The 20587-nt window shown below is 44.6% G+C and overlaps 1 pseudogene; it reads right to left on the reverse strand.

Moving 5' to 3' along the window:
• The window catches only part of LOC132996796 (gamma-aminobutyric acid receptor subunit gamma-3-like), a 61640-nt pseudogene extending 46012 nt beyond the window's left edge, over positions 1-15628 (reverse strand).
• Positions 15629-20587: the final 4959 nt, after the last annotated feature.

Here is a 20587-nt window from a genome sequence, read left to right on the forward strand (position 1 = left end):
GTTCTGAGGTGAGCGGCGGAGCCCGAGTTACCATGGCGATGGAACCCGGTGAAGGCTCATCTATTCTCAACGCTGGTGTTGTAATCAAAGCCTCATTCAGCACCAAAGAACTCATGTAAGCAAGAAGTGAAACAACAGGATTATTTGTGTCAGCCCTCTGGTGTGAGCCCCCTAGTGGTAATCACAAGTAGGCCACGCGGCTCTTATTCCTCAGCTCCTGGAACTCTGAGATTTGATGTGTCAGCTTCCAAAGAGCGTGTGTTTATAATGTGAATATGGCAACAAACAAACAGTGAGTGTCACAGGTCTACTAGCACAGTGGCACTTCATCATTATGTGTGTGACTGCACCAGCTCCACTTGGGAGGAAACCATGGCGCTGCACCACACACTGGCAAAACAACAGATTCCCTGGGCCCACACACACACACACAACAACAACACACACACAAACTTTCGATTGCAGAAAAATTGTCAAAACTGTTGAGGAGCACCAGAAAACACGGATGATGCTTCAGGACTTTTACAGATTGAGTACCATTTCTACAAAGGTTCTTCTGGTACTGGTTTAAAAAACTAGATACTAGACACGGATGTTGAAATAAACCGGTGGCTGCAGCTTTGGTTTTATTTGTTTATCGCTCGAAGAATGCGTTCACAGACTTGCACGTAATGAAATTGAAAATGAGACTGGGAGCACGTTGCCAAGGTGTTTAGACTCTGATGTTTGTAATATTCCGCCCCCTCATGTGTGACAATCATTTCAACAGAAGTGAAATACATAAAATAGTAGGAAGATGTGTGCATGAAACAATTACTGTAAATATTTAGATGTAAATCATGTATTTGTATGTCTGTACATCTCTCTAAGATGTACTTATACTTTATCAGCCTTATACAACTCAGACGATCTTCTTCACTGTAAGATAGTACGGTAATAACAGATGATAGATAGTTCAGTTCCGTCACATTAAAACTTGTGTGTGGAATTGAAGTTAAATGAGAAATAAAAGTCCTTCTCACACTTCCACCGTTTCGACTATTTCTACCTCCGAGGAATGTTTAAATAACTCAAGCTGCCTCCTGCGTGTGGCGAGCAGCGGCCATCTGCTTCCCCCGGAGAGCGATGGGGCTAGAAATTTATTTGCCAGTTCTTTTTGACCCACATCTGTACATTTCAGCAGCGTCGCCGTGCTCCCATGACGAGCGGCGGTGAGCCATCTGCAGCGCCGACAGGGACATCAGCTGCAGCCGCCCGGCGACGGGGGGGGAACTGTCGTCCGTCAAACGCAGATGAGGTCTCCCGCTGAACTCCGCCCCCCTCCGGCAGATACTCCAGGTACAGTAGAATCACAGAAAGTTTCTAAAACAGTGTCTTGAATAATCAGACGAATTTGATTCTTTTTCGACGAAGCCTCTCAGCGATTTCCCAATTTTTTTATCAATGATCTTCACTGCTGTGCTAGCTTGGCTTTGTGTAAACACTGGAAACAGAGTGGAACGTGAACCTGGCCCAGTCTGACGGCAGCAGAATCTGCACAGAGCTCCAAAGCTCCCGGATCAGAGGATTTCTTGGCTTTGAGCAGTTGCTGGCCGAACAGCACAGACTCACAGAACCATTGGTGGGAGATCTGAGATTGATTCTGAGACCAAGCTCATCCTGTTATGTTGGTATTCTAGTGTTTATTTCACACATAAACCTAGTAATCTAGATAAAGGGCCAAAATCCCCAACAGTATTCTCAGTCCAACATTCCCTCTCTTTTAGCTCTGGTTTGGTCTCCTCCTGAGGGAATTGCCCGGCTCTTTATCGGCTAACAGCTTCATTTCATTCACGAGAATGTTTCTGAGTGCATCAGTCTCCTGTTGAGTGCTGAGCACGTTCTGTACGGTGGGTGTTTGGAGTTTATTCACTGAAAACAGCGGCAAACAAACACTATGAGACAACTGTCATCGAGCTGGAACCTCCTGTAAAGCTCTCAGCTTCGGAGTCGGATTGTTATTATCATTAGAAACTCGTATTGATTGAATTTGCTTCAAGTAGAGAACCGCTGCACATCCTCGTTAGTGTTGATCCAGTGCCGGAGAAGTCCACTCCAGCTGCTCGGCCCTGTGCAAACTGTAGATCTACTTAATACGAAGCAGGATATTGCTGCCGTGCGTTTGCTCAGCGAATCCTCCCTGTATAAACAAACATTATTTAAATTGAGGAGTGCGGCAGCTTTATTACCCAGAGCGAGAGCCCAGGTTATAGAAACACTCGTCTGGAGATAAAAGACGACCTCAGGTGTTCGGAGGATGAAAACTCATATACTCCTTTCATGAATGCGTGAAGAGAAAAAGTTATGTAAGTCTTAATGAAAAGACTCGCCCATCAGACAGATATCGACCTGCTGCGTGGGCGTGAGCCGAGTCTGTGTGTTTGTGGTTGGACTGTGTAGGTGTGTGGGGGGGGGTGCATGAGCACAGACTGCATTCAGGTCCCTAAATCTAATATAACAGATCAGGGAAAGGAGGGTATTTCAATTCTGCAGAGGGTTTAATGAGAAGCAGGCAAAGGCAAAGGTCTCAGTGCTTGTGAATCACCAGCTTGCAATCACTCAGCAGAATAAAGGAGGGAGAGTGGGGGGGGGGGGGCAGGGGATCCTTGTCAAACACAAGCACACACATTTGTGCACGCAGCGAGGAGGGCGTCGTGGAAATCATCTCTCAGTTTAATTCCCGTTAATACTTCAAGAATAATGAAATAATCACAACAACCCGCTTTGCTTGTACCTGCTAACGTCGGTAAATTACAAGCATATCATTCGTTTATTGTATTAATTAGTTTGCGAGTTGGACTGAATGGAGAGTGAATGTGACATGAAGCCAGCGCTGAAATAACAGCGACTTTGTCCAAACACTCTGTTGAAAGATGACGGTGCAAACAGAAGCTTCCTGGCTCCACTCGGGCTAATCCCAGGAAACTGTGTGGAGAATCACAACTGCATCTATTTATAAGAATGCTAATAGTGCCTGGGTGTCTGCCACGACAGAGGTTAATGCCATAATCTCTTTGAAAAGGGGAAGAGACGGAGTATTAGTTGCGTTAGTCACACACTCCCAAACATATCGTTAAACTGCCACGAGCCGGGCGGAGGAGGGAAGTCCTCAGTGAACAAAGCAACTTGTCGGTTTAACACGAGGGAAACAGAAATCGACGTGGCCCATCTCGACTGGAGAGGTCCTCGGGATTTGATTTGATTCTGTGTCCATCAGGTAAACAATGAATAATGCAGCAGGTCCCACTCCCCAGGTGTAATCACAGCAAGGGAAGTTTCCCTAAAGCCGAACAAGCTAATGTGGAGGATGAGCTTGTAGAAGTTACTATTTGGAAAGAGGTGGCCTCAGGATTGAACAAAAGTTAGAAATAGAGGAATTACAAAGAGCGTGAGGGGGTGCAGGAGACTTTTCTGTTCTAGCGTCCAATCACGGCCGAGAGCAGATGGCGTTTCACATTAAAACAGATTCCAGCGGGACAACCAGCTGCGTGGACACTACGTCCCTCTGTGTCTGCAGTGATCGCTTCTACCCATGATTCCACCCGCAAGCTCTGATTGGACACATTCTTTCATTTTGGCTCAATCGATGCATCTCCAAGTCCAGAAGAGGAAATTGCTTCGCTGCAAATAATTATTTTAACTACTAATTAGTATTTAGAATGGTGCCCTCTGCTGGAAACCTGGATAATAGCCAATGTGTAAATTCCATTGGTGGTAAAACAGCACCTGACAAAACGTAAACAATATTTGTACGATTTGTATTCTTCTTGCCTGTTGTTGTTGTTGTTGTTGTTGTTGTTGTTGTTGTTGTTCCGAATTCTAAAGAAAACATAACCTCCCTGGTGGATGTAATATTCTTTATGTTTGTGCATACAGGGAGTTTGAAGGATGTTTACAGTTGTTCAGTATTAAACCAATAACAACAATATCCAGGGACGTAAACATGGTCAAGAAGCTTTTAAAGACGAGGACAAACATGAACATAGAAATAAAAGGTACAAACCATCCATTGTTTGGTCCATTATACTGAGAGTATTTCACTGTATTCCTGGTTTTATTGGTTTTCATAAGGCATTTCCATCGGCATTTAGTTTTATGGGGTTATATTTTCTGTATCTCATGCCTGTGATGATGAGGATAACTTCAGAAACTGCACTTTTGTTTGCTTTATTTTCCTGTTAAACATTAAAATCCATCAGATCTAAAGACAGAAACACGAGAGAAGCTTCACAAAGTTAGCAAAATGGCCTCTCTCTCTCTCTCGTTTGTCCCCCCCTATCCTTTTCTACAGTTCCCCCCCCCCCACCGATCCACGGCTAAACACCGGCTCTTTGGCTGGAGGGGACACGGGAGCCACAGATGGAAATCGATTAAATGCTTGGAGCTCCCAGGGATGGGGGACGTGTCAGCCATGATCCGGAGCCAGGTCGCTCTTATTACCACCTAATGCACTTCACTTTCCAATCGGAGTATCGGATCATCCTTTCGGGGGATTCCCATTAACACAGCGACGACGAAGAAATGAAGAGACCAGCTCCGTAACCCCCCTTCGGAGAGGAATTAACCATTTTCAAGAGAAGCCAAATATCGTCTTCAGACCTTCTGTTTACCTCGTTAAACGTTTTGTGTGTTTATTAAAAAAATAACAGAGAAAATATGACTATACTGGTTTGCACTGGGCAGGAAATTCCACATTTTTAACCCTTAACAAGGTGTAGAAATCCTTATTGATTTGCTCGAAAATAAAAAATGAGGTAAAGTTATAATGAAAACCACAATGCCTGTCGACACACAGGCAGACGTCACCATGGCAACGTGATATCCCACATGCCATGAACCACAGAAGACATGACATCAACATAAAAAAAAATACGCATCCAGTATTTAATTTGCAGCTTGTCAGGAAGTGAAGTCGTCAGCTCAGGAAGTCACATGACATTTGATGAAAGGCGAATGGAATTTCTACAATTTATATTAAAGACAAAATGAAAATAATACTTAAAATTATTGCAATTCCTGAAGATTTGTGTGTAAAACTAACGAAAAATACTATTAACCTCATGAACACAGAAAAACAAAGGAATTTGTTTCATGCAGTTCATCAAAGGTTACTGCACCCGCCAGCTTGTCTGTGTGCAAGTGTATCCATGCGTGTGCTCCCTGTGTGTGTGTGTGTGTGTTTCTGTGTGTGTGTGTGTGTGTGTGTGTGTCAGGTGTTCCAGCTTCTCCTCCCCGCAGGTGAATGTCAGCTCGGCTACCCCGGCTTCTTTAAGACGGGAGCAGGGGCGTTTGCCAGGACTCTAAACTCCTCTTCAGCTAATGAAACATCGCCGGACTTGAAATCTCTGGGCGGCTCATCTGGGAATTGTGCACTCGACCTGTTGAGGTGTCAGCGTCCTGCCAAGTGTCAGTTCTGTGAGGATCAAGGAGAGGAGGCCTGCCAAGGGCCGAGTCAGCCCCACCACCGGCAGAGATCAGAGGCGGGGGTGGAAAGGGTAACTATCCTACTACAGCGGGAACTCTGTGGTTTTTAAGGTGGTGTTTCTTTTAAGCAGCACTGAGCTGAATGTTCCATCAGATTAGATCTCGGGGAGCTGGAATCACAGAGCATCCAGTGAGGATCTATTTGCCTAAATGACTCGGGCTGCACATGAAGATGGACAACGTGGCTCCACTTCCTTTCACTTTCCAGAAATGAAGCCAAAAGATCCCGGATACAAACACTGAACAGAGTCGTGGTGGAGAGAACCCGCCGATACATGCCCTCAGCCAATCCTAAGCCAGAAACTCAGCTGTCAATCAAAACGTTTCAGCCAGTTTTATACAGCATCAAAACTCTCTGAAAAAATATGACCTAAAAATATGACCTTGACTTTGTTATAATACCATTTTTTCTACGTGTTTTGCAGTTCCTGTAGTTTTAACGTCTTCCTGCCACTGCAGCATGATAAAGTCTCCGAGTGAACGTGCACACATTCCCCACGTGCACTTTAGAAAACAACAACAATAACATCCAGACAAAAGAGGAGACATTGTTCGTTGTCGTTTGCTGAACAACATGAAAAAGTCGTGTGAAAAAGAAACACGAGGATCAAAGTTGTGGAGATGACACGAATCCAAACCCCCCCATGGCATGGCAGCACATGGTTTAACCCAATCATCTGTTTTAGCCACACCTCCTGCCAAAACCAGGAAGAGACCTCCCCCCTCCATGATCACAGGTAAGACAAACAAACATTTTAACAAAAGAGGTTCAGACAAAACTCGACAGCAAAAATTGCAACAGCAAAAACAAACTGTCATGATTTATTTCATCCTCTGGAAATGTGATTGACCTGTTTGGTGAAAGGAAGGAGGCGGGAAAATGAATGAACTTAGTTTGACAGCAAACCAGTGCAGCAGTGGTTTGGTTGTGAGTCTGTGGCCATCACACCAGTGTAGCTGCAGCTTGTGGGCGGTGGGTTGTGTCTCTGCTGCACACAGACGACTGTGTCCCCATGACAACCAACGATGGTAACATGCTGATGTTAAGCAGATCAAATCTTCATTCTTTTTTTATTTAGTTGCACTGTACAGACTCCAGGGAAAGTAAAGAAATCACCATCATCAACATTTGACCTGCTGGTGGCGCCAGAGGGTAATCCTAGGGAGTCATCCTCTGGGGGCCATGAATATCTGGGAAAAATGCCATTGCAGTACAATCGAAACTATTAATTAAAGTGCTGCAGTTTATGCCTTTTTTATTTTAAAGAGCCACAGTAACTTGCTTCTACATCCATTTATTCATTCAGACGTTCACATCATTAAATCTTCAATCCAAAATCTATAGTCTCAGAGTTAACGTGAGTAATTGAACGATGCAGTTTAGGGTGAGAGCTCATCAGTGGGATTTTTAAACTGGTGCTCCTCTATAGTCACAAACACCAGTTTTATTTAATTCAAATGACGACGGATAATTCATTTTAATTACCTCCTCATATTCTCGGGGCTGATTTCGATCCAGCTGAGTAGTTACATGATGAGAGTGATGCCCTGTTAAGAAAATATTGCACCAATTCATTAACTGAATCTAATGATTCCAACATTATGCTTTCAATCAGAAAATTGTCAATTAGAAAATAGGACCACGCAGTTTTTCAGAATGAGACTGGATGTATTTACATTCAAATGAGGCTTCGCTTGCCGTTTGTGTATTTTTTTAATTTGTCTTTTCTGAATTGTTGATTGTGTGAACGTCAGAAATTCAAATTCTGGAGAGGAAACTGAAGCATAAACCCAGCGAGTGTGAAATGGAGAGGGAGCTCGCACACTCTGTGATCTCATGAAGAAGCCGCATGCACTCGTGTTCATTAGTGAGGGGGGGGCAACTCAACCCTAAAACACACCTCTGTTTGTGAGTTACCACCTTTTCAGGCAAAGATTCATCTTCCGATTCCCAGATCAAAGAGCATCAAAGCCGCATCAGCTGACGGAAGCTACTCGGGGATATAGGAGAAATACAATTTGTGTCTTTGGCACAAAATAGCGGCGGCTCATGCTTTCCAGTCACAGTCACAAAAACACACATTTTGGAGTTTGTCGAGACTAATGGGATGTGGTACCGGCCCAAAGCTCGGAGAAAACCATTAACAGAAGCCGAGAAGTCCCCGAAATATGCTTTGTATCACAGGGTTTAATTATTATGTGGAAAATATCTCACAGTGACTGACTTGCAGGGGAAATTCTGCACTTAATTCAGCCAAGAAACAAATTCCCTATCATCATGTACACACCGTAATTAGTTCACATAAGGCAACACGTGGATGGAGCCTTTAGAGGTCAACGCACTGCCACTACAAAACCTGCACATGTGACTGTATTTAACCATCTGTAAACTTAAGCATATGTTGATATGCTGTGTAGTTTAAAGCTGCTCACACAGAGTAAGGCATGAGTCTGAGTTTTCTGCGATTGGTTCGATACCCGCATCAATGTTTTTACTCCTGTTTGTCCGTCTGTTAGCAGCTCAGTTCCCGAACATCCACTAATATCAACTGGTGGTTGGAATCTTAATTAGTGAAGGAGACCTTCAAACATCCAAGGGATATTCTCCATCTTGTCCTCTGTTCAAAAAAGAAATGTTTACTCTCTATGTGCCCCTTAGTGTTCGATCTAATCTATATATCTATTTCTAACAGGTTATATATCTGTAACCTATACATACAGATATGTATGTTGTTGTATTTGACGATTGAAATGTTAGGATGTAAAGTTATGATCTCTCAAAGCAGATTTTGCTTTAGTCAAATAAAGGATGCTTCTGAATCTTTTATGAAACCAGCGGGAGACGCAGCTCCTGACGTAAACTGGTGAGGAAAATAAGCAGAGTTTAGTGAAATCGAATGTTGCACCATTGACAACCCATCCTCCATCTTCATGCTTCTCCTCAAGCGAGTTATGAATTGGATCTACGACATTTAAATACAATCTTTCAGATGGATCTCGAATACTCTTTGTAGCACTTTCCAGTTCTTGACGTTGAGGAGGGGGCAGGTTGTAAAGGGGAAGTAAAGGCAGGATTGTGGAGGACATGCGGGAGATAGAGGGAAGAGACAATAGAGTGAGAGAGAGAAACAGACGGAGACAAGAGAGGAAACAGATGCAAACCAATGATCTCAGCCCTGCTTTGGTTTCTATTCCTGACACACACCTGGCTTTTATCTGAATCAAAGACCTCCTCGGTGGTGAACAGGCGTCGCACACATGTGACTCGTTCACTGTCGTGTGTGTGTGAAGCATGGTTGTGTATCGGCTGCTTGTTGATGCCACAGAAACAACACTTCTCCTATTGAAATGCACACGCAGTCCTGTTCCCTTTTCGCTCCACCCACAAGACATAACTGTGAGCGCCAGACATATTCAGCGAGGCCATAATGGGCGATATGATTGCAGCAACCTGGTCAGTTGGCGCAGATCAATAGCTTGTTAGCGATGGACAATTACAGGCTTCAGTCCCAGTCACCGGCTGGGATCGCAGAACAAGCAGCAGCTGGATTAGCAACCCGGGCGTATTGAGGAGCTGTCGGCCTCAGCGGGATTTGCATGAAGGATGAAATGGACCCGAGTTTAAAGCCGATACGTTTGAGATATTTTAGAATTCTGTGGTTTCCGAGAAAATGAATTTGAAAGTGGAAAAAGCTGAAGCTGATGTGCTCAGCAGTGATTTATCGTGAGGTTTTGATTCTCTTTGGCTTTTCTCTGTCAGTGGAACTCGTTCCTTGTCTTTTCAGCAGATTCTGCTTCTGTCTATTTGCCTGTGAAACATTAACATGGACAACTTCTTGTGTAACAGAGGCTTTTTCCTGGAAAGACCCACGGTGTGCAAACCAGGATTAACACGATCAGCAGCTGGAGCAGCAGCGATGAGAAGCACAAGTGAAGAAAGGGGTTAAATGTGGAATCAGTCAGTGATCATGTCAGTGTCCGAGTCTGTTGATACAGGTGGACGAGGCATCTCCACTTTCTTCTGCAAATAATAAGAAAAATCTAAATAAACGAATGTACCTATATTAAAATTAAAGAAACCAGTCCACCCGACCTCTCCTGGTGCAGGAGGCGCTGACCTCAGATAAACTGTGTGTGTCCCAGTTGCAGGTTCTTAAAGCCTCTGTCTGTACGTGTGTTGACTCAGTTCTCGTGGGCACAGACTTTAATCTGTCTTAAATGTGCTTTTTTTAATTTGTTGGCAGACTTGTGTATTTTTTGAAGAAACTGGCTCAAACCTAAACTTAACTCCATCTTCCAGACTTCCAGACTCTGAATGTGCGTGGCCGTGCAGTCACCACAGAGCCTCGCACTCCAGCCGGCCTCGTCCCTGATTCCCTGGCGAGCGCACACAAAGCCACGCGCACACAAAGCCACGTGCACGCACCCGGGGATCACACAGCACCGCGCACGCCGATCACACTCTGAATCCAAAAGGAAAGTGACACAATAGGGACACAGAAGCATCTCATCTTCATCCGAGGCGAACTGCTTCTTATCGTTTAAGGTGAGACTCAACACTTGTTCTGCTCGGGGGAAATCTGGGTCGCTTTTTCGCGAGTGGACCAGTCACCCACTTTATATTGAGATTAGGCTGAGTGCTCGGCTCGCACGCCTGGAAGAGACGGGCAGGGAAACAAACACAGGGACTGAGATAATAACCTGGTTTTTCTGTATCTCGGAGTTATACGGTTGGCTTTTTTTTACTTGTGTTAAAGTGAATGGGCGACTGATCATGCTAAATGCTAAAGGCAGTTTGTCTTTCACGTATGAAGAACGCTGCAGGAGATTCTCCGGGTCGGACGAGAAAGGTCAAGCGAGGGAGGGTGTCTGGGTGGAGCCTGTAGGAGGCAGGAAGTGACGTATAAACCCCGCCCCCTTCGCCCTCAATAGCTCTTGAATCTCTTTTTTTCCATTTTCATCCGTAAACATTTGTTTTCTTCCGTTTCCCATCCGTCACATGTCACGATTGTATTCTCACACAGAATCACCGACTTTTTAGAAATATTTGTCGTTGATTTGTAGTGTTTGTGATATTTAATCTTCACAGCTCCAACCTACAGCCCTAAAACTACTAGCTAATGAAATTAATAAAATGTATATCTAATCTTGCACAGTGGGATTTCACAGCACAACAGAGGAGAACAGAACCATCCCCACCCTCCTCTGCTCGATCGTGGCACAAACCGCCGAAGGAGCTAATTCGCAGTGAGATACAAACACACTGCTCAGTTCCAAACGCACGGACCAATTAACACAGAGAAATCTCTGATATGCTTTAAAAACAACTGTATGTATTCTGGTTCCACAGCCAGCAGCAGATAAACAAGCACAAACGAGAGAGGAGTGCGCAGTTTAAGAAAACACAGGCAAACAGAAGTGTGTGTGTGTGTGTGTGTGTGTGTGTGTGTGTGTGTGTGTGTGTGTGTGTGTGTGTGTGTGTGTGTGTGTGTGTGTGTGTGTGTGTGTGTGTGTGTGTGCGTGCGTGCGTGCGTAAACAGGATAATTTTGATTTAGACAAAATCCAGATATATCTCAGGAATGAGCCCCACTGTTCTGACTTCAGTCGCTGACTGTCTTGTTATTGTGTGTCTGTGTGTGTGTGTTTGTGTTTCTCAGAGAGTCATTGCAGCAGCTCTCGACTAACCCCGCTTTTTTTCCTCCACAATGACTTAAATGTCCCAGATCTGTCTTTGACTCAGCGTCATCTCCGAAGTGTGTACCTTTTTGTGTGTGCTCCTCCGTGTGCGTGTCTGTGTCCATATGTCTTTTCCACACAAACACACACACACACACATACACAAGCGTGTTTCCACTGCCTCGCACTATCCCGCTCCAACATTAACATTTCATGGACGATTCTGAGGTTTGTCAACTGGATCTCATCAAAATTTCATCCTTAATTACTGAGGCAGAGCTGGAGGGAGATTCCCCCCCGCACGAGGAGGACTCCCACTCTGAGCCGAGCTGGGAGGGAAAGACAGAATCCACCCCCACCAGCTACCAGCTTATGGCCGGTGAAAGGCTGGAGCTCGGTCATTTTAAATAACCTAAGAACACTTAATGATCTGGAGAGAAGTGCTCCCACCAGAGCCCGGTGTACGAAGTCGGTGGAAAACTGAAACCCTCCCAACCGACTCTCTGACTCTGCAGCGGCAGCGTCAGGGTGACGAGTGTCACGTCAGACTGAGACTTAATAAACAAGCTCATGAGTCCTGCAGCTGAGTGACGGAGATTAGAGGCAAACAGACCCCACTGCCAATCGTCAGGAGACGTGTAATGACATTCTCATTTGGTGGAAAACCAGCCCAATACTACCTGAGAAGTACTTGAGTGTATTCACACCTACTTCTCTGTATTTCACAGGCAGATTTTGTACTTTCTTCTCCAGTACAAAGCCCAACGTTCCCCTGACTTTCTTACAAGCTGCGTCATAGCACACGATCATAGATTTCAGTTCCATAAATATTTAAAGATTGTTTTCTGGCGTTCTGTATGCACGTTATTCACAACCAACTAATATATGTGGACGCAGCAGAGACACAAACATCAAAACTGACATTACCCACAATGCAATGGGGGTTATGCTAGTAGCAGCTAAAGTAGCCGAAGCCACAGGTCTCAGGTGGAGATGAAGAGTAAGTTGACCTCTTGTTCTACATTCACACCCTCAAATTGTTTTCATGACCCAACTTGTAGTTTCTGATTTATTTTCCCTTCCTGTCGCACAAACCTGTAAATTGTGTGGAGTTGTGGAACTCCTCCTCAGCCATGTGTTGATGGGCATGTGTGTCAGGATGTAGGTGAGGAGGGGGGGGGGGGGGAAGTGTCGCAGTGAGCTGCAGGAAGCAGAGCAGCATCCAAAGGGTAAAATAAATAAATAACTAAGAAGCAACCACAACCAAAAAATGCATTTATTCCAGAATTTAGAGTAGAGCAGCTCCCGAATGATTTGCACATACCAGTCGATCAACCAGTGGTCGGATTCGTGGGCGCACTGCTGATTGTAAATACAGGAATCTGCCTCCGTGGGAAAAAACAGAAATGCCTGAAAGAATAAACTCGAACAAAGCAGAAGTGAATTGGAATATAGGAAAAATAAAAACACAAACGGATCCTACGGTGTTTTAGAGTCTGATGCTGTCGGGTGAAAACAAGACAAAACATCTTTTACTCGTGTATCGATAGTACACCTTTAAAAAGTAATTTGTATACCTCCTTTTACTCTTTACCTGGATTTGAGGGGTAATCATGCAATAACAGGTCCCTAATCGGGGGGGTTAAGGGGACGGAACAGACGGAAGTGGGTCGTCCTCGAACCTGAATGTCAGTGGTTCGATTCCCAGGCTAACTCCAGTCCACAAACTTCCTCTATTTAAAGTCATGACCAATCAGCTATAAGCAGCGTGTGCTCACTTGTTCCCGAGGATTATCCACAAAAATAAAAACCTGCTGATTCTCCGGTGAGATTTAAACTCGTCTTTTACAATTTCTATGCAGATTTATGGACATTTATGCCCATTGGACATTATACATAATCATATAATTGGCAAATGAGATCCCACTGAATGTGAAAATATGTATTTTTCATGTTTGCGTGTTCATATTTGCCTGCATGAATGTTTAGTCTGCAGTTGCATTGAGGATTATGCCAGTTAGTTTATGTCTCTGTGTATTTTCTCACCGAGATGCAAATGTAGCGTCTTGTTCATACATTGATAAAGAGACAGCCGAGGTCAATGCTGGTTGACATTCCGAGCTTTGCTCCAGAGCTCAGGGAAGTTAATCAGAAACAGAGCCTTGATAAACAAATCTCTCCATCTTTATACTAAACCCGAGTGATTTCCACATCTCTAGTCGGAACCCTTCGCGTGCCACATAGCTACCGCCTTGATTTCTCCAAATCACTCTTGAAATGCGGCGGTAACAATAAGTGAGACTGTCGTCGACTGCACGGGAAACTTTTCTAGTCGGCCGCCCACCGCTGGGAACTCTCCGGGGATCAAACCCATAACCGTTTGATTAGCAGCCGGCCGCCCTGCTTCTGCGAGGAAGGTTTTTTACCCTCCAACTCCGAGGAGCCCCGGGAGTTGTGATTCCTTCTGTAAGAGTTGTGGGAAATGATGTGGCAGCAATCAGAGTTCTGGACTCAAGCTGTGGCCCTCAACCTCACACACACAACCTCACACACACAACCTCACGTGTGTGATCCTGTGTGTAAGAGGAGGCCAGACGCTATATACGCTATATACATCCCATATAAATACCTCAGGATCTGTGCATGTCGACAAAGTGAGACCTTTATACGTTTCTGTCTTGAAAAAGAGTTGAAATGACAGAAATATCCGAGATCAAAAGTTGTCATGCGTGACTGAGGTGGAAGAATTGTTGCATCAATGCTCCTTTCTGCTCCTTTGAGGTTCCACTGCTGCTCTTCTTATTACATCATCCTGTTGTGCCCTCGTCTTTAATGGCACCAGTCGGCAGAACCACTGCCAATAAAGGCTCGGGCTCTTTTATCCTTTCTGCTGATTTTCTGTATCTGTGCAGAACGTTTCGATGGACACTCGATAAAAAGATGTTTTCCTAATCCACTAGAGATTCATGTGAAAGACCTTCATCATTGTTGATGACATGTGAAAGCAATTTGAAAAATGGAGGTGGTTTGAACGGCCTTGAAGCTTCTAATGGTGAAGGAGGGGGGGTCCTGATCCTAGCATCTGCTTTCAGATCCACTACGGACCAGTATCTTTCAGGACCATGGACATCTCAAATCCAGTCCAGTAAAACCCAAACCAGAGGCCCTTTATACCATCACCAAACCAGTGCATTTCAAAAACATGGATACTCTAAACCACTACCAGGACAATGGACTGCTCAAATCCACACCAGGGAATTTCAGGTCCATGGACGTCTTAACCCCAAACCAGTATGTTTCAGCACCATGGACAGATCCACTACAGAGCAGCAACATTCAGCACCACAGGCAGCTAGATTCCAAACCAGTATCACCTTGGACAGCTCCTATCTTTTAGGACCATGGACAGCTACACTCGAAACCAGTATCACATTGGACAGCTCCTATCTTTTAGGACCATGGACAGCTACACTCCAAATCAGTATCACCTTGGACAGCTCCTATCTTTTAGGACCATGGACAGCTTCACTCCAAACCAGTATCACCTTGGAAACCTCCTATCTTTTAGGACCATGGACAGCTACACTCCAAACCAGTATCACCTTGGACAGCTCTTATCCTTTAGGACCTTGGACAGCTCTAATCCAGACCAGTATATTCCAGCAGCATGTAACCAGTATGTCTCAGCACCATGGAAACCAGAACCAGGATTATTCAGGGCCCTGGACAGATCCATTGGTCCCAGTTCCAGGATCTTTCAGCACCAGTGACAGATCGACAGCACAGTTCAGCACCATCAGCTCTAAACTTCTTTACTGGTCTCTCTCTCTCTCTCTCTCTCTCTCTCTCTCTCTCTCTCTCTCTCTCTCTCTCGCTCTCTCCCACCAGCCTTACCTCCGATGTCCGGCCGCAGCGTCTTGTCGTATTCCTTCAGCAGGTTGTTCAGGATGAGGGTGGCGTCCTCCTGGTGCGACCTGGGAACCAGCAGCTGATTCACGCTGGTATCGTGTTGGTCCTCGTCGTCGTCGCCATATTCCAGTAGATCAGACCTGTGGGAGGTGGGAGGAGAGGGGGGGGGGGGTCGTCAGTCACCCTGGTCGTGGAAACTTTGTGGGTGCATGCAATGATGTAATATCTGAATTGAGGATTGGCAAATGACTGTCAGACCCCAGACTCTGAATTGAGGCACAGCAGTAAATGGTTGCTGCGTGTGTCTGTGTGTGTGTCTCTCTGTGTGTGTGTGTCTGTGTGTGTGTGCGTCCGGGGAAAGCCCTTATCAGCCATTCACATAACAAAGCGCTGCTGTTGCCATTAAATCCTCAACTTTTGAAGCTGCAGAAAGAAGAACATGTGCGTGAAGCATCGGACTCACCGCGCGCCCCGGACGAGCAGGAGTGAGCAGAGGAGCAACACAAACTTGATTGTCATTTTCCCATGCGCGGATCCGCTCTGGTCACAAAGAATCGGTGGTTCGAGTCCCGGGCGCCTGCTGCTGCCGCCGCCGCTGCGTAAAAAGTGCCCAGTACAGTAGTGGTGTGGAACCATCAATCCCAGCTGTGAACTTCCTCATCCGCCCACACACTTTTTCCTGCGTGTCATCTGCGGCCACAGCGCTCCTCTCTCTCTCTCTCTCTCTCTCTCTCTCTCTCTCTCTCTCTCTCTCTCTCTCTCTCTCTCTCTCTCTCTCTCTCTCTCTCTCTCTCTCCTCCGCACCCTGGGATGGAGGTGGGTGGGTGGGTGTGGGTTGGGGAGATCCTCCGGGGACGCACCTGACGATCAATGACAGTGATCAGCTAAGAGACGGGATCCAGCGGCGCCCTCCTCTCTCTCTCTCTCTCTCTCTCTCTCTCTCTCTCTCTCTATGTGTGGGCAACACACTGGTTGAGTGACGCTGCTGCTGCTGCTGCTGCTGGAGTTGAACCTCTGGAGATGAGCATCTTGCGTGTGACTCTTACACATCAAAATTGCTTTTTTTCATTATCTGGATGAAAAACATGAGCAAACACCTCCCTTTAGAAAAAGAAGAAAAAAATTCAAGCTACGTCATGAGCAACGTTTATTTATTTCATTACAGCTGCTGCCTATTTAAACATCTGGATGGAAACAACCATCCAAAATGTCTGAATTCTTTATCCACATTTTTAGATCTTGCAGTGTGTCTGCTGCAGATAAACAAGATCCACGCAACTTCATTTCTGAACAGGGCGCTCAACTCAGTGAGGGGGCAGCTCGGCTCAGACCTGTCACACTGTCAGTGCGAGTGGAGAGGCGTCAGCGCCCCCTGGTGGCTGCTGGAAGGTGCAGCAGTACAAAGTTAGATTTTCACCGCAATGCTTCAACCAGAGGTTTTTAACCTTATGACCAGAACTTAAAACAAATCAATATAGAACATATGGAGCCCAGTTCATTAGAAGTGCAGGAATAGTATCATTGTTATACTCATGTACTAATATTTGAATTTTTATGATATAGCTGCTCTGGATTGAACTAAAGATGATATTGTTATTGTTGTAGTTATTATTATTATTGCAGAAAATAAAAATATAATGCAATATAAGAGATAGTATAGTATAATTCTATTGGCTGTATATTTTAATATATATAGGGAATTCAAATTGATATTTCAATGTAAGTTTAAACAGGAGTGTCTCTTTGCTTTCATGTTTGAGATGCAGCAAGCAAGTACAGAAATAAGGAAGAGGAAACCAAAATAGACAAACAAGTATAAAGGTCTTTGAATGATTTATAAATCAAGTTCAAAGCAGAATATCCCATGTGCTGCACATTCTAATCATGAGGAAGCCGTCTCATTGGCTAAAGAGAGCATTCTTTTCTCGAGTCGTTTGGGGTCATTAGATTAGAGTATGTAAATATTTAATGAATTAACAACATGTCCACATTATAAATATATCAGGTTTGCTCTGATATTTATGTGCATCCCCTAATCTGCACGGCTGTCAGGTAAATTATGTCATAGCAAAGCAATGAGTACAGTATTGAAGCAGAAGTAGGGACTCTCCAAACAAAGTACAAGTACCTCTAATGTGCCCATAAGTGCAGTACACTTGAGTAAATGTAATTAGTTACATTCCACCACTGTTACTGTTAAAACTAATGACCCTTGAAAATGACTGAGTTGGCAAGTTCTCCGTCTCACAAAGGACAAGATGTCTCACGTTCTGCTCCATAAGGAAACTGTAATCTCTCATTTTAGTCTTGCACCTCAAATATCAAGTTAGAAATAACTCTGTTCTGAATGTCGTGTGAAACAAAGAGCGACAGCCGGCATGTGAAGTAGCTTTGTTACACTTGTCTCTCCTGCAGAAAGTAACTGTCTTCACGAGAAACCCTAAAATAGACCAAAAAAGATTCTACCCAGTTGTGTGATCACTGCAATGGGAGCCTACGGACTTTATTTATACATCCAGCTATTTTTATAAAGCACTTAAATATCACTCGGGAATTACATTGATACAAGAAATGCTGGCAATCGTCCTCCTTATATTAGCAGTTATCATCATAGTTTACCATTCTGCAGAATACAGCGGCAGCTTGGCTCCGTGTTTAAAAATAAAAGAATAATCCCTGGATACCAGCTTTGTTCATCCTTTTTTATTTGATCAATTTAAGTATATTACATAAAACAAATACAGTACATAAAAAAGAATAAATGTAAGTAAGACTTTTTTTTTAAGCCCACCCATAAAGGCAAAGGTCTCCTCCAAAACAAAAGTGTTTTACTGAGGCTCAAAACAATGAAGATCTCCTGAAGCTGACGTTACATTCCCTAGTCGAGAGAAACCCAAGTTCTAAACTTCACTCTCCCTCACTGCCCATGCGCCCGCTCTGGATAAAGCACATATAATGAATCCTAAATTTGTCCCCAGCGTGCACCAGCCACATCTGTCCAGACGCTGCGTGGAGAAAAACAAGCATTTGTCATCGGCCGGGCCGGTCGGGGCTTAAATTGGAGTTTGCTGTAAGGGGGCCCCCCTGAACGGGTGAAAGCAACTTAAGCGTCACTAAATCCCTTTTTCTAACAGATGTACGGCAGATGAGTCTGTCACAGTGGCGGAGGGAGGGAAGGAGGGAGGGGCAGTCGCTTCTTGGCTGGCAAATGAGGAGGGAGGGTTGGTTAAACGGACGGATGGATGGATGACGGATGGATGGAAGGAAGGATAGGGGCATTCATTTCTCCATGAAGGTCTGACCTGGAATGATTAAACGGGAACATTTCATTTTTGAAAATGTCCCTTCACTCCTTTTCCCTGTTTTAGCACATAAGCATCCTTAGAGGGGGGGGGGAGTGGGTGACAATTTTAACATTTGACTTATGAGGGACCAAAATCGCTTGTAGAAGTTTCATTTCCTTTGGTATCCTGACTCAGAATAAGGCTGAGTGAAGCAGCACTGGATCAGCTCGGCCCCCCTGACACGACAAATATTCACCAGGGATTCAGCAGGAGGAATAGAAAAATGCTCCCTCTTACTGGGCGAAGCAGCAGAGTCTGACAGAAACAGGGCGGGCAGGAGCAGATTCAGAGGTTGGAGGTTGTTACCGGGTGGAAAGGGCTGTTCGTGTGCACCTGGCTGCCATGGCAACCCCTCGACAAATAGATGCACAGGACTACATTTCAGTGGACGTCCTCTCACACGGCTGCTGTGCTTCAGCGAGCTCTGAAATACATCGGTTGACACCCACGGAGCATTTGAAAACACGGCAACATTTTAGATTCATAGGAATGTCGGATTCAACATCGAAAACCAAACCAGCACAAAAACACTACAGGATATTATGGCACAGGAATTAAACATAAAAAAACGCTTTGGAAAGAGTTCTTAAACTGATACGTTAAATATAGTTACTCAAAGCAAAGCAGGTACAATAGCAGCTGATCATCTTTATTTACATGGTTTTTCACCCAGTGTCAGATGTCGGGGGGGGGGGGCACTGCTCCTGTAGCAGCAGGTGTCGGGGTCACTGTTCAAAATCCATGTGATTAAAGACGCAGGGACTCTGAGGCAACTCTCCTGGTGAAAGTCCTTTAGTTCCTGAGTGTGTCTCACCACAGTCCGATGTGTGTGTGCTGGTCGCTTCCAGGTTAATCCAGTCAGCGCGGAAATAAACACGTGAAAATCAGATTCAGTTGAAAACGTTAAAAGCCAAGTTTGGTCGGATGCTCCAGAGGCAAGCGAGAAGAAAAGAGTCTGACACGTGTGTCCACGGAAACATTAAGAAAAGAGACAAAACACGGAATAAATTCAAAGTCAGCATTCGACTTAGGCTTTTTTTTTCTTCTTCTAAGGACTTAAAAATGCAAAAGGTGAAAAATGAAAAGTCTATTTACATGATTCCCCCTGTGAGACTCGGCCTAGTTTCCCAAAACCTTTTCACGCTTGCGTTTCAAACGGCAGAATGTTGATATCGGCTCGCGTGTGAAGGACCATCCAAAAATAATTGTTGAGAATTGCTTTTCTGGTGGAACCTGGGCTTTGAAATAAGTTTTCTTACTTTAAATGTTCACCTGGTGTTTGACTATACCTGTGATCTGTGGAATAGTGTCAAGGCCAGTATTGAAGAAGTTCTTACAGCCTTATTCTCCTCATGTTGTGACTTCACTCTACAAATCTCCAATTTTCTTTTCCCTTCACGAGGCCTTAATACTTAAATAAGTCAAAGTCTATCTGAGTGAAGCTGGCACACGTCATCAGCCTGGACCAAACAGCAGCTTGAACTCTGGCTCCCTCTCTGAACTCGCTGTGCTGATTTGTATGTGACGAACCCAAAGCAGAGGTTTCTCAGCTGTGAATATTAGTTTCCTCGCTGAGTGACCCAGACTCAGAATTCCGTTACAGAACGTATCCGGTCCTAAATGTGTCTGATCCCACCCATCCCCAGCCGCCCAGTCACCCAAGGTAACTGGGTCAAGAAGTCTCTCTGCCCTAACTGACAGTTTCTTAATTCTCTATGAATGAAGAGGAGCTTCTTCATTAGGAAGGATAATCTTCCTTATACATATTTTTTTCTCCACCTTCTTTTTCTTTTCATACAGACTTCAATGCTTGTGGGAAACCAGGCGTGCAGCAGTGGGCTTTTCAATCTTCAAGTAACGCTTTACAAAGAGACACACGAGCACTCGCTGCAATAGAAGCAAGAAAAAAAGAAAGAAAAGCAAAGTTTCTTCTCTAGAAAGACGACATAAAAATTAAATTATTAATGCACTCGCAGCATTAATCTCAAGAGATGTTTCTTCCGCACAAGAGTGGAATTGAGTCCAGTTTTCAAATTCAGACGCATGATGCTCTCGCAGCTTTTTCACAGCAGCAGCTCGATGCATTTCAAGCCTCGGTGGTGAGAAGATGACGCGTTTCAATGTAGGCAAAGTT

Source organism: Limanda limanda, chromosome 23 (genome assembly GCF_963576545.1).
Source record: "Limanda limanda chromosome 23, fLimLim1.1, whole genome shotgun sequence".
Taxonomy (NCBI): domain Eukaryota; kingdom Metazoa; phylum Chordata; class Actinopteri; order Pleuronectiformes; family Pleuronectidae; genus Limanda; species Limanda limanda.